Source organism: Saccopteryx leptura, chromosome 2 (assembly GCF_036850995.1).
Source record: "Saccopteryx leptura isolate mSacLep1 chromosome 2, mSacLep1_pri_phased_curated, whole genome shotgun sequence".
Taxonomy (NCBI): Eukaryota; Metazoa; Chordata; class Mammalia; order Chiroptera; family Emballonuridae; genus Saccopteryx; species Saccopteryx leptura.
In genome coordinates this window covers 149746935-149762787 of record NC_089504.1, presented here as the reverse complement: position 1 = coordinate 149762787, position 15853 = coordinate 149746935, and the positions used below count along the sequence as shown (strand labels likewise).

General features: G+C 41.7%; 1 protein-coding gene across 1 annotated transcript in view; it reads right to left on the bottom strand.

Annotated features, from left to right (window-relative positions):
• Positions 1–15853, bottom strand: part of HMGA2 (high mobility group AT-hook 2) — a 145387-nt gene that overhangs the window by 81177 nt on the left and 48357 nt on the right. The gene's annotated exons all lie outside the window — the stretch shown is intronic.

Genomic DNA, 15853 nt, shown 5'->3' with positions numbered 1-15853 from the left:
TACAGGGAAGAAAACAGTGACCTACAGAGATTAAATTCGGGTTAGCGTTAACATTAGGCATGAAGCAAGCCACAGCCCAGTACTTAGCTGAGTGACCCGGGGCAAGCTATCTAATTTTTCTCAGCGACAATTTTCTTCACTAAGCAGGAAATATTTCATGGGGTTGTTGTGTAAATGAAGTGAAATATCAAATATTATAGTACTTTGCACAACACTTGACACCCAGTAAAGGCTCAAAAAATGGTCGTTGTCATTGTATCATTATCTTTATTAAGTGATTCATGACCAGTTAGTGTCCGAACCGGATGTAAAGCCCGAACCGGATGTAAGTGTTATTATAAGCTGGTTCTTTATCTCTTCCATATACCTTGTCCTAAAGGGGAAAAATCATGTATCATTTCTGTTTACCCAAATGTGGTATAATTCACGATCTCATTTCTTTCTTTTTTTTTTTTTTCTTTTTGTATTTTTCCGAAGCTGGAAACGGGGAGACAGTCAGACTCCCGCATGTGCCTGACCGGGATCCACCCAGCACACCCACCAGGGGGCGACGCTCTGCCCATCTGGGGGCGTCGCTCTGCCGCAATCAGAGCCATTCTAGCGCCTGAGGCAGAGGCCACAGAGCCATCTTCAGCGCCGGGGCAAACTTTGCTCCAGTGGAGCCTTGGCTGCGGGAGGGGAAGAGAGAGACAGAGAAGAAGGAGAGGGGAAGGGGTGGAGAAGCAGATGGGCGCTTCTCCTGTGTGCCCTGGCTGGGAATCGAACCCGGGACTCCTGCACGCCAGGCCGACGCTCTACCACTGAGCCAACCGGCCAGGGCCCGATCTCATTTCTTTTACGTCCAGAACAACCTCTCAGCCTTTCAGGAAACATTTTCCAAAAGAATAAAACTTCAAAGTCGAACGTGTTAAACTGTGGATCAGGAAAGTTCAGAATGCACTTTCACAAAGGGGATAAACATAGATTCAGGAAGTCTGAACAGCAATGATTCCAGGCTTCACATTACCCGCTTCCTCGTTATTCAAGTTGGGTTCTTCCTGAAAAGAGGAGCAGAATCTACTATTTGATTAAACATTCCAACAACATCGGAACTCAACAAAATCATTTAACTAACCTGACCTTAACTCAAGGGCGCTCACTCCTTGTGAAAAGCAGCCCTGTTTGGAAAAATACATTTTGCTAAAAAAGTCAGGTGTTTATGAACAATGTTCGACCTTTCCTGCTTCACTTGCAGCTCAAGTCCTCCTTCAAATAAAGACAAGCCAGAGTTTACTGAGGGCTTCCCAAGTGCCAGGCCTCATGCCAAGCGCTTACACTTTCTTGTTTAAGTCTCACACAGCCCTTAGACAAAGGGAAGACTCAGTCTCATCCTCATTTTACAGATGAGATAACTGAGGCGGAGGAGAGTAAGTTGTCTAGGGTTACCCCATTAACAGGAGAGCTACAAATATCAAACACCCCTCAGGAGATCCCGCGGGGCCACTGCTCAGACAGGGCACATCCCCTCCGGGCCTCAGTCTCCCGCCTTTGAGAAGGTGCAGCTCCTCTCGCAGTTCCCTTCCAGCCTGCCACTTCTCCCCTGGCTGTTGCTGCTGCGGCAGGGGGGCTCCTTTGTTTCTACGCTCAGCTGCTCTGGCTGGCCTCCCCAGGCCCTGCCCTGTTTTGTTTTTGCTGCTGGACCTACTACAGACGCACTCCTGGCAGCGCAGCCGAGGCTTCCTCTTACGCTCAGTTCCTGGCTGCTTCAGTAAGAACAGAGAAGGTGGGCAGGGGCCAACTGGCAGAAGCCGCAGAAATAGCAGCGCATGATTCTCATAGGAGCAGCGGAAAGGTCTGCACACAAGACCCGCCGTCTGCTGAGCTCTTTCATTGACTAAGGTTGCTTTTGGCACGCACAGGCACAAGGGGTTTCCACGCTCATTTCCCTCCGGTCAGAGCAGACAGCTTTGGTGACAGACAACTCCGAGGCAGGCCAGCAACTGGCTGTCCAGGATCAGGAGATGGAGACATTCAACTGAAAAAACCACACGGGAACCCCCCAATCCGAATCTCTCAACGCATTCTGCAGCCTGGAACCTCCTCGGGAAGCTACCAAGGCTCTGGCCACCTCTGAGCACAGGGGGGAAAGTGTGTAGTTCAAGGATGTGTAAGCAGCAGTGACCCAGCCATCCCAGCACACGTGTGAGAGGCGGGTTCCCGAATTAGCAGGCTTGCTTCACCAGCATGCTGCTCTCATTAGCAACTGCTGGGAGGGAGCATGTGCAGCGTGGTCTCTGCAGTGAGTGGGGGGCCAGTGACTCCTACTCTGCCGTCAACACGGCTTCTCTCCCTGTCATTCTCTCTCTAGCCCTCTCCGGGGGTTAGGACAATACTCCAGGCCAGGGCAGTTCCAGTCGTAGCTGGATCTTTCCACTACTTAGGAGCACACATGATTTGTTGGAGTGGTTTTTTTTTGTTTTGTTTTGTTTTGCTTCGCTACTATTAAGCAAGATAGCTTCGTAATCCTTTAAGTGTTTTTTAGCCAAGTTGTATTTACAAATCCGGGCCAGCAAGCACGTGACTGACCCAAGGATGTCAGGGAGTCCTGAAAGCAGACGCTTCTTCAGGAGACACAAAAAGCTGAGCTGTCAAAAGGACAACTGTCTCTTGGGCCAACACCACACAGAACTCTCAGACTCTAGACAGACCCTCAGAGACAAGAAGGAGCTGCTGAGGTAGGGACACAGATGCGAATTGTCTTGCTTCTGTCTCCTTCTCTTCCTATCACTCTCTCTACCCCTCAGGGCAAAACTTTAGGATAGCCCATGCCCAAATATATCTAACATGTGTGAATGGTGGTAAATGGTCAAGTCACTGTACCACAATGAGACACTTAAATGTGATGCCTTCCTCCCAATTTACATACCACCCAGAAAATAAGCTGCTTTGGCATCATATAAAGGAAATTAGGAACATTTCTCTAAAGGCATTCTTTCAGCCCATATTTATTGGGTAGTTTTTTGGGTAGTTTTATGTGATAGGATCATGCTAGACAGATCAAGGAGCTTTCCATATCTCTTACTCCATGATAAGGATAAATAGAGCTATTTCTCAAAAATATATCTAATGGTCTACCAGCAAGTTAAATAGATCCTGATTTATCAGTGAATGTTTTAAAAGGTGAAAGAAACCTAAAACTCAAGACCTAGACTCTTTGAAAAAGGATCTCTTTACCAATGAGAAATCCTTAAATATTAAAATAAGCATTTACTAAGAGATACCAGTGAGGTCTTGACTATATATAGTCTGATTCTCAGGCAAAACATACTACAACATAAACAGTAACCTTCTATTTCTAACTTGTATCCCTCCACCCTGCTTCGCTATGCAACTTTAAGCAAGTCATTTATCTTCTCTGAGTGCACATTTTATTATCTTTACTATGAAAGGACTGTGTTAGGGATTTCTAATTTCTCATCTAGTTCTAAAGTGAAGTATTTGTTTAATGAAAGAATCTATTAATACTGTCAATGGCAGTTTTTATTTTTATCTTTGTACACAAAGGAAAATGCATGCTGCATAGCACAAAAATATCTCATTGCCTTAACCTCTGAGAGAAATATTTTTGCAAAATTTTCCTTGCTCTTCTTGGGAAAAGAAATAATATATCATGCCATCTGGCTCTGTGGGTGAGGCAATGCCAGGGATACAGAATGAGGATAGAGGTTTCATTTACTTCCTTTAGACCGAAATGCTTTGAAAGTGCTCAGATTTTCCCCATGGAAAATGCTTTTTCCTCTAACATTATCTCTAGTGATGGAGCGTTAGCGCTGAAGGTTTGTGAATGGGTTTCAGAATGTGCAAGTGGCACCTCCCATCGTTAGCTGTCTACATTTCTTTATAACCACTCGCATACTTTTGGTCAACCACTGTAAAATAAACAGTCTTTCCCAAATGTTTTTGTTTTCTTTGACAGCACAGCAATAATTCACTTGGAATGCTGTAGAATAGAATAGCACTTTAATGCTGTTGTAAAGCTAGCTTTTTATGATTTCTATTCATCAAGTTGCTTTTTCAGTTAAAAGATGCCAGACTGAAAGCACATAAAACACTCTGGAGGTGTGTTAGGCTTCTATCTGCTCTCCCTATCCCTTCCAAAAATACGTATGTATAATACATGTATAGCCACACACGTACATGTGCATATATGTACTCTCTTTCTCTCTCTATATATATATATTAAAAACAACACTCCCCTAAAGTGTCTGCCTGTTCTTTTTTTTTGTACTTGTACTTTTGTTTCATACTTAAGAAGTAAGTAGTTTTGAGCTCATGAAAATGGGAGTGTAAATTAATATTTATTCCTTCCTAGAAAAGTTTATTTTTCTTAATATCCTAACACACTCATTACTTACTTGGTAAATACCCTTGACCATTTTTCTCCAGTCATTCATATACTAAAGAGTAAGTTTAGAAAAAGAAATATCAAGTTTTATCAGAAGAGCTTTACTCACTTTCTTTTTTTGGGTGGTGGGGGATTATTATCTCAGGTGTCCATAATAGAATATAATATATGTATATCGGAGTGTCAAAAACAGAACGATGAAAGTCAACTGGGGACACTGCACAGTCTCTATGCATCTTTACGTAGGCTATCTTTGTACAGGACAACATTTAAAGTAAGCAGCTGGAGTTTGGGGTGGTTTAATTTCATCTTAACCATTCTCCTCTCTAAGAAACCTGTCCCTAGTCCGCACAACATGGCTCTTCAGCCGCGATCTCCGACTAGCATGAATAAGCCTTGTGTTGAGCTGTATGGGTTCTGCCCGGAGTTTATCAGCTCAGCCATCTCACCTGCATTCCTTGCAAGTGACTGGAGCTGGGGAAGCCTAGCCTGGCTTTGGGCTCCTCCAGCAGAGAGCAGTGAAACACTGTCAATAATCTTAATTCTGGAGACCAGAGGAGCCTCCAAGCTAAGGAAAAGGCAAAGACAGAACTGGTAGGCTCGTCACAGTTGCAAAAATATGAGGAAAACTGGGCTTGTAGATTTTAAAAAACTGAATCTGTATTAGAAGTTTGAGGCTGATATTGAGAGCACTGAATGATTTTTGGCATTGAAATGTTGTCAAAATGGCACTTTATAGCGAGACAGATGTCAGAAGAGAAAGGGCACATGCTTTCCCAAAAGTTTCTTATTTTAATCATGAAACTACTGTATTATTATACATTTATTAGGTCACTTTCATTTGCATTAAGTATGATCATAATGTTAGCCCATTCTCAGGCCACCTACCCTGGCAGTTCTTCAAGCCTCCCATGTTGGCAGCGTGGTAACTACTTGGTAAGTCAAGTGCAAGAGCAGCTTATTCATATGCATTCTACAGCAACAGCTGCAGAGAGCCATCATAAGAGGCTTGCAAATGGCTTCTACGGCTCCAGTTCCAAATGAGGTTCATAGTGGGCATGTATGAACGTCACTTCCAGGTAAGGCGATAGGTAGGTCATTACACATGAACTTGTCAACAGTGTGACACAAAAATGCAAAAGCTCCCCCAGACATCCAGCCCTTGACTAGGGTGCCATAGCTTCTTAGCCTTTTAATTAACAAAACTGATGACAGAGAGTATCAGTGAATGGAATCTGTTGGTGCTAAACTGTTCTCAAAGAAAACATCTATTTTCACAAAGGAAGTATGAGCATTTACAATCCCATATGTATGTGTATGATCTGACCTGATACTTTTTTTAGGTGAAAAGGAGTTACACTCATACACACAAACAACATAAGGTGGTTACCAGCTGGCAAGGGAGGTGAGAGGAGTATGAAGAGGGTGAAGGGGGTCGAGTATATGGTGATGAGAGGAGACTAGACTTTGAGTGATGGTCACACAATGCCATATACACATAAGGTATTACAGAATTGTACACTCAAAAATTGTTATTAATCATGTCACCCCAATACATTTAATTAGCAAAAGGAGTTGAATCCATTACCTTTTTTGAAGCAAAGACATCAGAGATATTATTCTAAAGACATCTGAGAAAACCGGAGAGATCATTCATTTGCTCTGCTAAGGTGAAAGATAATACCCTACGTTTACATCACACAAACTTTTAACTAGTGGCTTGAAGAGTTCTCATTCAGAAACTTTGCTGTCATCAAGTGCTGGGCTCAGATGCCAGCCTCTGCACGCAGGCTGCCAACAGACTAAGTGAGGCATGGGGCACTACACCGTGAAGGGGAGAGGTCAGCGTGGCGCCGTGCCCGAAAAGCGCACTGTACAAAGGATGAACTTCGAAGAGACGGGCTCACATCAAAAGTCACCGCATGTTTTACATTCCCCCAGTGACCAGGGTCATTTTACCTTCCCCTGGAATCTCCTCTCGGCCATTCTATCTCCTACTTCTTGAAGGAAAACTCCCTTCTGCTTTCCTCCTCCCGAAGCCCCTCTCCACTGTGCCCGAAACTCCCAACCAGAAAACGACTTCCAGAGGGCAAAGAAAGCTGCAGTGGCACACCTCGTGGCAAGGCGTCCCCAGGACGGAAGAATGTGGCAGAGGCAAAGGCTGCACATCTTGGGAAAGGGCAGCCCGGCTGCTCCTCGTCCACATTCCACTCCCTCTGCCTTTCCCAAGGTCTCAGTGAGAAAACCTTCCTTTTCTTTCTTTCTTCCCTTTTTTTTTTTTTTTTGTTCTTATCAGTTCAAACAAGAACAATGAATTCCTCAAGCCCTGCAAGAATGTGACAAGGTGTCAACAAAGCCAACCAGGAAGGTGATGTATGGCCAATGGGCTGCAGCTCCCATAAATCACTTCACAAATCAGAGTTGCAAAGAATGCGCCCTGCAACCCTGAGCCCAGAATGCCACCTCCCTGCACCCTCAGACTTGTGCGCCCCACACCCACCCTCCTCCAGCATCCTCGCTGGATTGCACCTGTCACCCTTCCACCAACAAACTGGCCTGCTCAAGGGTTAAGGCCATTTCCTCCTGTGGCAAATCTACGCATGCCTGGTGGAGCACTATATAATTCAATATGCTGTGGGGATGTGTGCCGACACGGCTTTGTGGAAGACTGTCTGGAAAGTTCTGCTCGAAACCCTAATTTCAAAGGTTTATAAATGGCAAAAGTATTTTCTTAGGTCAAAATTTGATTTAGAAAGTTTGGGCGTAAGTGGTGAAATGATTTTATGGTTTTCAAAAATCGAATGCCAGGAATTGTTTTGTCTGCTTTATAAATTACACTAAGAGGACTGAGAATTTCACTAATTGGGAACTCCTTTTTGAGTCCCGAGGATGTGGCTTTCTTGAAGGAAAAAATTGGGTATATAGATGTGTACATACTAAAATTAGGAAGGGAATGGGAGTATTTAACATTGTCTTATGGAAAGTAACTTATTGGCAACTATAGAAATACCAAATGAGATATTTCCCATCACTGTTTTAATATAGCTAACTGATTTATACTTTGCACCACGATCTGGGCATAAGTACATTGTACAAACTTCTAATGCAAAGTCTTGAAAATATTTAATTACAAATCAATGACTAAACTTGTAGCAGCTTTAAACCCATTCCATGAAAAACGTGATACTGCACTTTTATTTTTTTTTAAGTGTCTTACATACATATTTGACTAACAGATCAGAATAGCCAAGTAAATCATTTACAAACATGTATTCATATGACAGGCTGGTCTGTAGCTACTGCATTTCTTTATAACAAGTTTAGAAGAAAAGAAATAAATTCCAAAGAAATAATTTTATTGAAAATGAGAGGCAAAAACTAAAGAGAATAAACTCACCAAAGCTCCTGCTAATGGAGACCAGGGTCAGCCTGGTGGAATGCAGGTCCAGTTCTTCCTTCCAACCACATTTTTAAAATCAAAGATTCTAAAAATAGCTGGAGCAGCAGAAATAAGCTCCTTATCTGCCAATTAACCTTGCTCATTCTCTCATGATGGTAAAAATAATTCAAAGAAAAAGCAAATTTAAAAAGAAAGTAACATCCCCCAAATTGGTAGTTCAAACTCACAGAAAGTCGACTTTTGATGTAAGCCTTGCTATTAAAAAGAAAAACTAAATATACAAAAATCTGAATAAGGCATTATTTGCAGTATGATCTTTGAAATAATAATCTAAGGTTGTTATAAATGACAAGTTCGCCTAGTGCATGTAAATAGGTTGACTCTGAATAATATCATCTACTCCTGTAAGACATAGCTTTCCAACAAACAAAAGGGTATCTGGCATCACTGCCAATAGGAAAACTGAAGAAAGCATGTCCTGATTGCCTTCTAAGATGAGAATGGAGAAGTACACATTCATTTGTGACTACTCGGCAAGAATGACCTATTGCATTAACTCTATTTAAATACAAGCGCTTCTTTTATTTTTACATATGTGTGATTTAAAAAAACCACAAAGCTCACAATGGTCACAGTGTCAAGATATGTGGTAATTCTATAAGAAAACGTCGGGGGAATAGAAACTTCCTGGTTGAATAAAGGGAGAAGAGGAGACAGAAGATAGCACATGCAGATTTGTGAGATTCTAATAGTCTTGCACTGGAAATACTTGTAGAAAGATCTACACCTGCTTCAGAATGTGACTTTATTTTCCTGAGATGGAGCCCCAAACTGGAAGAGGCAAGAAAGACATTTTTAAGCAAACTTGTGAAAATATTAACCTCCATATATAGATAAGGAAAGACAGATGAGTTAGAATCATGACCGCCTGACCAGGCGGTGGCGCAGTGGATAGTGTTGGACTGGGATGCGGAGGACCCAGGTTTGAGACCCTGAAGTCACCAGCTTGAGCGTGGGCTCATCTGGTTTGAGCAAAGCTCACCAGCTTGGACCCAAGGTCGCTGGCTCGAGCAAGGGGTCACTCAGTCTGCTGAAGGCCCGCAGTCAAGGCACATATGAGAAAGCAATCAATGAACAACTAAGGTGTCGCAATGCGCAACGAAAAACTAATGATTAATGCTTCTCATCTCTCCGTTCCTGTCTGTCTGTCCCTGTCTATCCCTCTCTCTGACTCTGTCTCTGTAAAAAATAAAAAGAATCATGAACATCCATTCTTTTGTAAAAGGAAGATACCGTACTGAGCTTTAAGGATGTCCAATGGGTAAATGTGGGCAGCTGGGTGCATACTTTAAATTGGCCCAATGAAAGAATGATATTCAAGTCACCTGTACTCCGCTACAACGAAGTTAGAAAGGTGTCTGAGATCACCGACACTTCCTTATGAAAAAGCCTCTGAAACAACTTCTATAAGGTACTACATCTTTAGATTGTTTCCTTCCTACTGGAAACCTAGACTTTGTTGTAGGAAAGCAACTTGTTTCCACTGAAAGAAGATGGTTAAAATTTCCTGAGTATTTGATCCAAATCATTAAAAAGTTTTATGAACATTTTTACCCAATGGGTTTCAACAACACTGACAGTCTTCATACTACAGCTTTAAATGATATACATTTTAATGTATATATTACTTATATTTTATATCTCTTTATTATTTATACTGTATATTTATTAATTTTAATTTGAAATTTGCTAAATGAAGATAAGCTTTATCTTTACAGGTAGTAAATGAGATCCAAAGTATTAAAGATAAATGCTTATTCTTCTTTAAAACTAGCTGGTGTCAGTAAATATAGACAGAGACCCAACACCATTTTAATTCAAACAGGGAAGAAAGAACAATTAAAAAGTTACTACAAGTTGGCCTCTGTTCCATTGTCACTTACTCATTCAGCAAATACTTATTAAACACCCAGTGAGTGCAAAAACTATAGTCAGGTAAAGAGAGATCTAAAATGGTATCTCACTTATGAAATGGCATGCCTCAAACTGCCTTACATTGTTGTTTATCTTTTTTTGCTTGTGATTTTTTTCATTCCATAAGGCAGGGACCAAATATTAAACCCCATGGTGGTCCTGCCCAGTCCCTGTCTTTATTGTTAGACTTTATGATAATTTTCAGAGGATGAGTAGAAAAAAATTGACTAATGTGGTAATGGTCACATTAAAATATTTATACTTTATATTACACTTATTATATTTTCTATTCTTTATATGACTTATAAGGCCTACCAAGCTCTTAGTATTGATATGGGGAATTAAACTTTACCTCTATCATGTGCCACTCACTAATAGTGACATTTGAAAGTCTTCTCTTCTCTACCACTCTATTAAAATGAATATTATCCCTCCCACATCTGACTTTATGCACGACTATCTGCTGCCACATACACTTGGTCTGGTTTAATACAAATACTATAATGAGAGGAGAAAACAAACCTTTTCCGCTGATAGTTGCCCTTTGGCAGAAGTGGATATAACGGCGGGCACACTGGGCACACACTCTGGGCCCCGACTTCTTAAGGGCCCTGCAAAACCCCAACTTTATACTTTTTTCTAATAACACGAACTTAGGTTTCATATGTGCAATTTTAACATTAATAGTACATAATATTTTTATTTATTTAAAAATATGGTTAACGTGTATTTTTATTTTCCCTGTCTCCCTCTCTTTTTTTAAGGGGCCCAATATTTTCTTCTGCGCCCTGGGGCCTCAACCAACCTCCACTACAGCACCATTCATGTCTAACACGCCTTGCAACGGGTTCTAAAGGGTGCATAGTGTAGGTACAAACATGTGCTTGGACACCTTCATTCCCTGGATACCTTTGATAAGATAAACACTGTGCTGTGCATTGAAAACACAAAGAGGAGGGAGATGTGGTCTGCTGTGTTGAAAAACATATGAACGCACAGTTACAGTCCACTAGGAAGTGCGCTCTCCACAAGGGGTGCGTAAACTCCCATGATGCAAAGGGGATGGGCAATTAATTTCAGGGGATGCTATATTTGAACTGGGGCTTGGGAGATGTGCTGAAATTTGTCCAGATGGAGATACAGAAAAGGGATCTGACCATCAGCAGAGGTGTGTAGGTCTCAGAAAAACCGGTTTTTCTGCACTCATGAAGTAAAGGATACAGCTGGCAAACGACAGCAGGCAAAACTTAAAAACAAGACCAATGTTATACTGCAATCTGGACTTGACCGCTCGAGTAAATGACTGCCGTTGACGGCTCTGGCAGGAGAGCGACAAGGTTTCTGTCTTGAACACAGCACTTGCTATAATATCGGGGGTGGTTTAAGAGAGAGGACTAGAGACAGCAGGCAAACCACAGGAGATTAGTGCAAAGGGATTGCGTGAGAGATGGTAAGGGCCTGCAAAGAGGAAGGCACAGTAGAAACAGAGGAAAAGAAAACTCAAAACATATGAAGCAGTAGATGACAGTTGAAACAACAGTTTGTGGGGGTTGAAAATGGAGAAAGGAGTTCAGAATGACTGGGTGAATTATGGCACTCTCAAGTAAGTCACTGAAATGTAGGTAGTCACTGAAACATAGATTGTCACTGAGCTTACTCACAATGGACAAGTGGAATGAAATAGAGAGGCCCTCTGCTGTCACCCTGGAGGTACACAATGTGGAGGGGCAGGTAGACAGAGAAGAGCCTGCCAGATACAAGGTGCCTTCAGATAAAGAAACATCAGGATTGGCTTTTGTCTGTTTGTTCTGGGATCCCAGAAAGGAGAATTTGAAACAGGAAGAGTGGTCAATGTGTAGGCTATTTCAGAATAGATGTCAGCATGACCACTGAGGAGTGTCCCTTGGATCTAGAAGTTAAGTTACCGAGGTTGTGATTGCGGGGGGGGGGGGGGGGGGCAGGAGGAGGTGGAGGAGGTTAGAGAGGGTGGGGATAAATGATGATGGAAGGAGACTTGACTTTGGGAGATGAACACAAACTACAGTGCACAGACGATGTGTTGTAGAATTGTGTACCTGACACCTGTATAATTGTTAACCACAGTCACCACTATAAATTCAATTAAAAAAAATAAAACTACAGTGTGTGTGTGTGTGGGGGGGGGGAGAAGTTATCAGTGACCTTAAAGTACATTCCATGGGATGAAGGATTTGGAGACCAGACCACATTGGGCTCAAGAGTGAATAAGTGACATGAAAAGGTGAGAATATTTTTCACTTTGCATCCAGTTGCCTCCCTGCCATGTCAGAATGGCTTCAGCCTATGAAAGACAGGTTGTCCCCCTCCTTTTGCTATGTCTAAACAGGCCTAAACCCAGACACTGCCCAGCACAAACAAAGCTGCAGAGCACAGAAGGCAACCGGTAGGTTACCGTGACATGAACACAACAAATAGAGAAGTTAAATGTACTGTTCATAATAAAAAGTTATTGCACTATTCCTGAGCCCTTCTGAGGAAAACTACCTGGTCAAAAATCCAACAGGAAGAGAGTTTTAAGAGACCCTAAGAAGCCCATTTGGCATTGCTCTGTGGAGCTGACAGCCTGAGTGTGAACTAAAAATGGAGTGTGACCAAGAAAGGAATGTACTTCTCTAATCTAAAGGGAAAACCACATTTTCAGGATCCCCATAGTAGAGGGATCTGGTAATCCATAAAACATATTCTACCTCATTATTCTTTAACTTCAAGAATCTAGATACCGAACATTCAAGATTCTTACAAGTAGGGGGGGAAATAGCATCCGGAGGCAAAGTTAAGCCTTTTTGCTTCTATTAGTGAACTTAAATTCATTTTCCACCTGCACGCCAAAAGAAGAAATGCACATAAATGCATTAAAAGGGCCAGAAAGACACACAGGAGCAGGGGGTCAGCAAATGTTTTCTGTAAGGGGCCAGATAGCAAATGTCTTAGGCTTTGCAGACCAGGTGGCCTTCATGGCAAGTACTCAACTCTGCCCCTGTAGTGTGAAAGCAGCCATGGCTACCCTGTGACTACAATGGGCTGTGTTCCAGGAAGTCTTTATTTATGGGTACTGAAATTTCTATCTCCTATCATTTGTACATGTCACAAAATTTTACTATCCTATTAATATTTCTTCAACCATTAAAAAATGTATAAACTGTACTTAGATTGCTGGTCTTATAAACACAGGTGATGGGCTGAATTTGGCCTGTGGGCCAAGGTTTGTTGGCACCTACGCTAGAAGAGCCTCATCCAGTTCAACCTCTTCCAGCCCTGCTTTGCTATTGTACGATTTCTGAGTGTGGTGCCCACTGTCCTTGTAGAGTCCATGACATTTATTGATTTGATAATTTATAGGAACATGGTTCTTCAGAAGTCTGAAAGTTCTTCTCATTCTGACTCTGGGCTAATCACTCACCCTGACAATAAGAGCGAGAGTTATAAGTAACATAGGGGCTAACATAGGGGCTGTCCATTCAGTTTTTCATTCATTCAGCAAGTATTCATTGAGTAACAATCTCTCCAGTGCTGTGGGAGATGGTAAAGAAAGCAAAAATAAGGTCTGTATCCTCCAGAAGTCTACATCTATTTGAGCCAGTAGACTCAGGCATTTGAACTAGTTGAACAATTTCAATACAAGTTCATAAAACTATAGGGAGAGTTCTCAGGCTGCTAATACTTAGACTAGATTGCCAAAAGGAAATAAATCTTTTCACTTTCCAGTTAGTAGAAACACATGATAATTACCAGCTCCTGGTATTAAGAAAGCATAAAAACCATCTTATAAAGTGGAAATTAACTGTATTATAAATACCTATTTTTGGCCTTGGCTGGTTGGCTTAGTGATAGCGTCTGGCGTGTGGATGTCCCAGGTTCCATCCTCAGTCAGGTTACACAGAAAAAGTGACCATCTGCTTCTCCACCCCTCCGTTTTCTCCTCCCCCCCCCCCACCACAGCCATGGCTTGAATAGTTCTAGCAAGTGTATGTATATCTACTCTTACACTATAGATCTTAAAGCTAAAAACATTTTCTTTACTTACACACAAATCTATTATGTTAAATGTTTAATAAATATGTAGGAAATATGATTGGAATATTGAACATGACAGTTTTGTAAAGTATAATCAATATTTCTAATCTTAAAGGTGAGTGTCAAAAGGACTGAAAAACTAAGATTTTCATAATCTTTCAAGTTGGATTGGCTTCTTGGTATAGAAAAATCATGGGTTTTGGAGGATGACAGACTTTGGTTTCTCCATTTATAAAATTATGTCAATCAAATGAGCTTTGAAGTTTAATTCTGAGGTCTCTGGAAAAATTTCTGGCACTTTTTAGGCATTTAGTAAGTATTGATTATAAATATTAAACAGGACTGTGTTTATTTTTTTCCTTCTTATTGTATTTATTGGGGTGACACTGGGTTAACAAAATTACACAGGTTTCAGGTGTATAATTCCACAACACATCATCTGTACACTGTATTATGTGTGTTTAGTGCTCCATTTATATTATCTGCAGTGAAAAATAATGCTCAAAATAGTATAAACCAGAATAAAATGTCAACTGTATTCCTTGACCATTCTTTCTTACATAAATAGAGCAGCAATCTCTAGTCCATTTGTGGGGAAGAGCCAGTACAATGAGGGTAAGTTAGTATGATCTCTGAGGAGTTACCTATTGACAGCACCTCTGTGACCTCTCTCTGATGACCTCAGCAGATTGCAAGAGGGAAGTGTAGACCATGGTGTAAGGTCAGACTTGAGGACCCATCAACCTATAAGGTAGAACTTTAAGAGCTACAATAACTACCATCTACTGGATAGGATCCCTGACATACAACCCTTGTGTTTCACTTCCTACTCGCTGTCATCTTTCTGAGCTGCTCTGTGATCCACCATATTCCTTCCCCTGGCTTGCTTTAACTTACGTATGTACGTGATGATGATCGTGGTCATGGTACCCTATTTGAAACAACATATATCCAAAATAAATTGGCCCAGGGAACCTCATGCAAAAATGAATCAAAGTCCATTTGGGGCCCTGGCCAGTTGGCTCAGTGGTAGAGCATCGACCTAGTGTGTGGAAGTCCCAGGTTCGGCTCCCAGTCAGGGCACACAGGAGAAGCGCCCATCTGCTTCTCCACCCTTCCCCCTCTCCTTCCTCTCTGTCTCTCTCTTCTCCTCCCACAGCCAAGGCTCCATTGGAACAAAGTTGGCCTAGGTACTGAGGATGGTTTCATGGCCTCTGCCTCACGCACTAGAATGGCTCCAGCTACAACGGAGCAACACCCAGATGGCCAGAGCATCGCCCCCTGGTGGGCATATCATGTGGATCCCTGTCGGGCGCATGTGGGAGTCTGTCTCTCTGCCTTCCCGCTTCTAACTTTGAAAAAATAAAAAAGTCTATTTGGTATTGAGTTGAGTAAGTAGGATCCTTATAAAACAGTGCCTAGACTCATTCAAGCTAATCATTCTATCAACTGATGATTTGCAAAGGTTTCTGCCTCTTTGATCAGGAAGTACAGCAGCTTACTAATTAATGGCTGTCTCTTAAAATGTGATACAGGATGTCAATGGTAATCTGTTAGACTCATTTGTTCATGGCATGTTGGTGGTTTGGGGCAGCATTAGTATGTTTAATATGACTGTCTGCAATTTGGGTTTGGGGACAAATTCTTAATTTCCTTTTCAATTTCAAAACATCACAATTCTATCACTGTATCAAAAATAACCAATAAAAACCACTGAACACCCAGTTGATAACTTATTAAAATTGACGATATCATTCCCATAGACCCTGATGAGGATTTAGGTCAGGGGTCCCCAAACTACGGCCTGCGGGCCGCATGCGGCCCCCTGAGGCCATTTATCTGGCCCCCGCCGCACTTCTGGAAGGGGCACCTCTTTCATTGGTGGTCAGTGAGAGGAGCATAGTTCCCATTGAAATACTGGTCAGTTTGTTGATTTAAATTTACTTGTTTTTTATTTTAAATATTGTATTTGTTCCCATTTTGTTTTTTTACTTTAAAATAAGATATGTGCAGTGTGCAGAGGGATTTGTTCATAGTTTTTT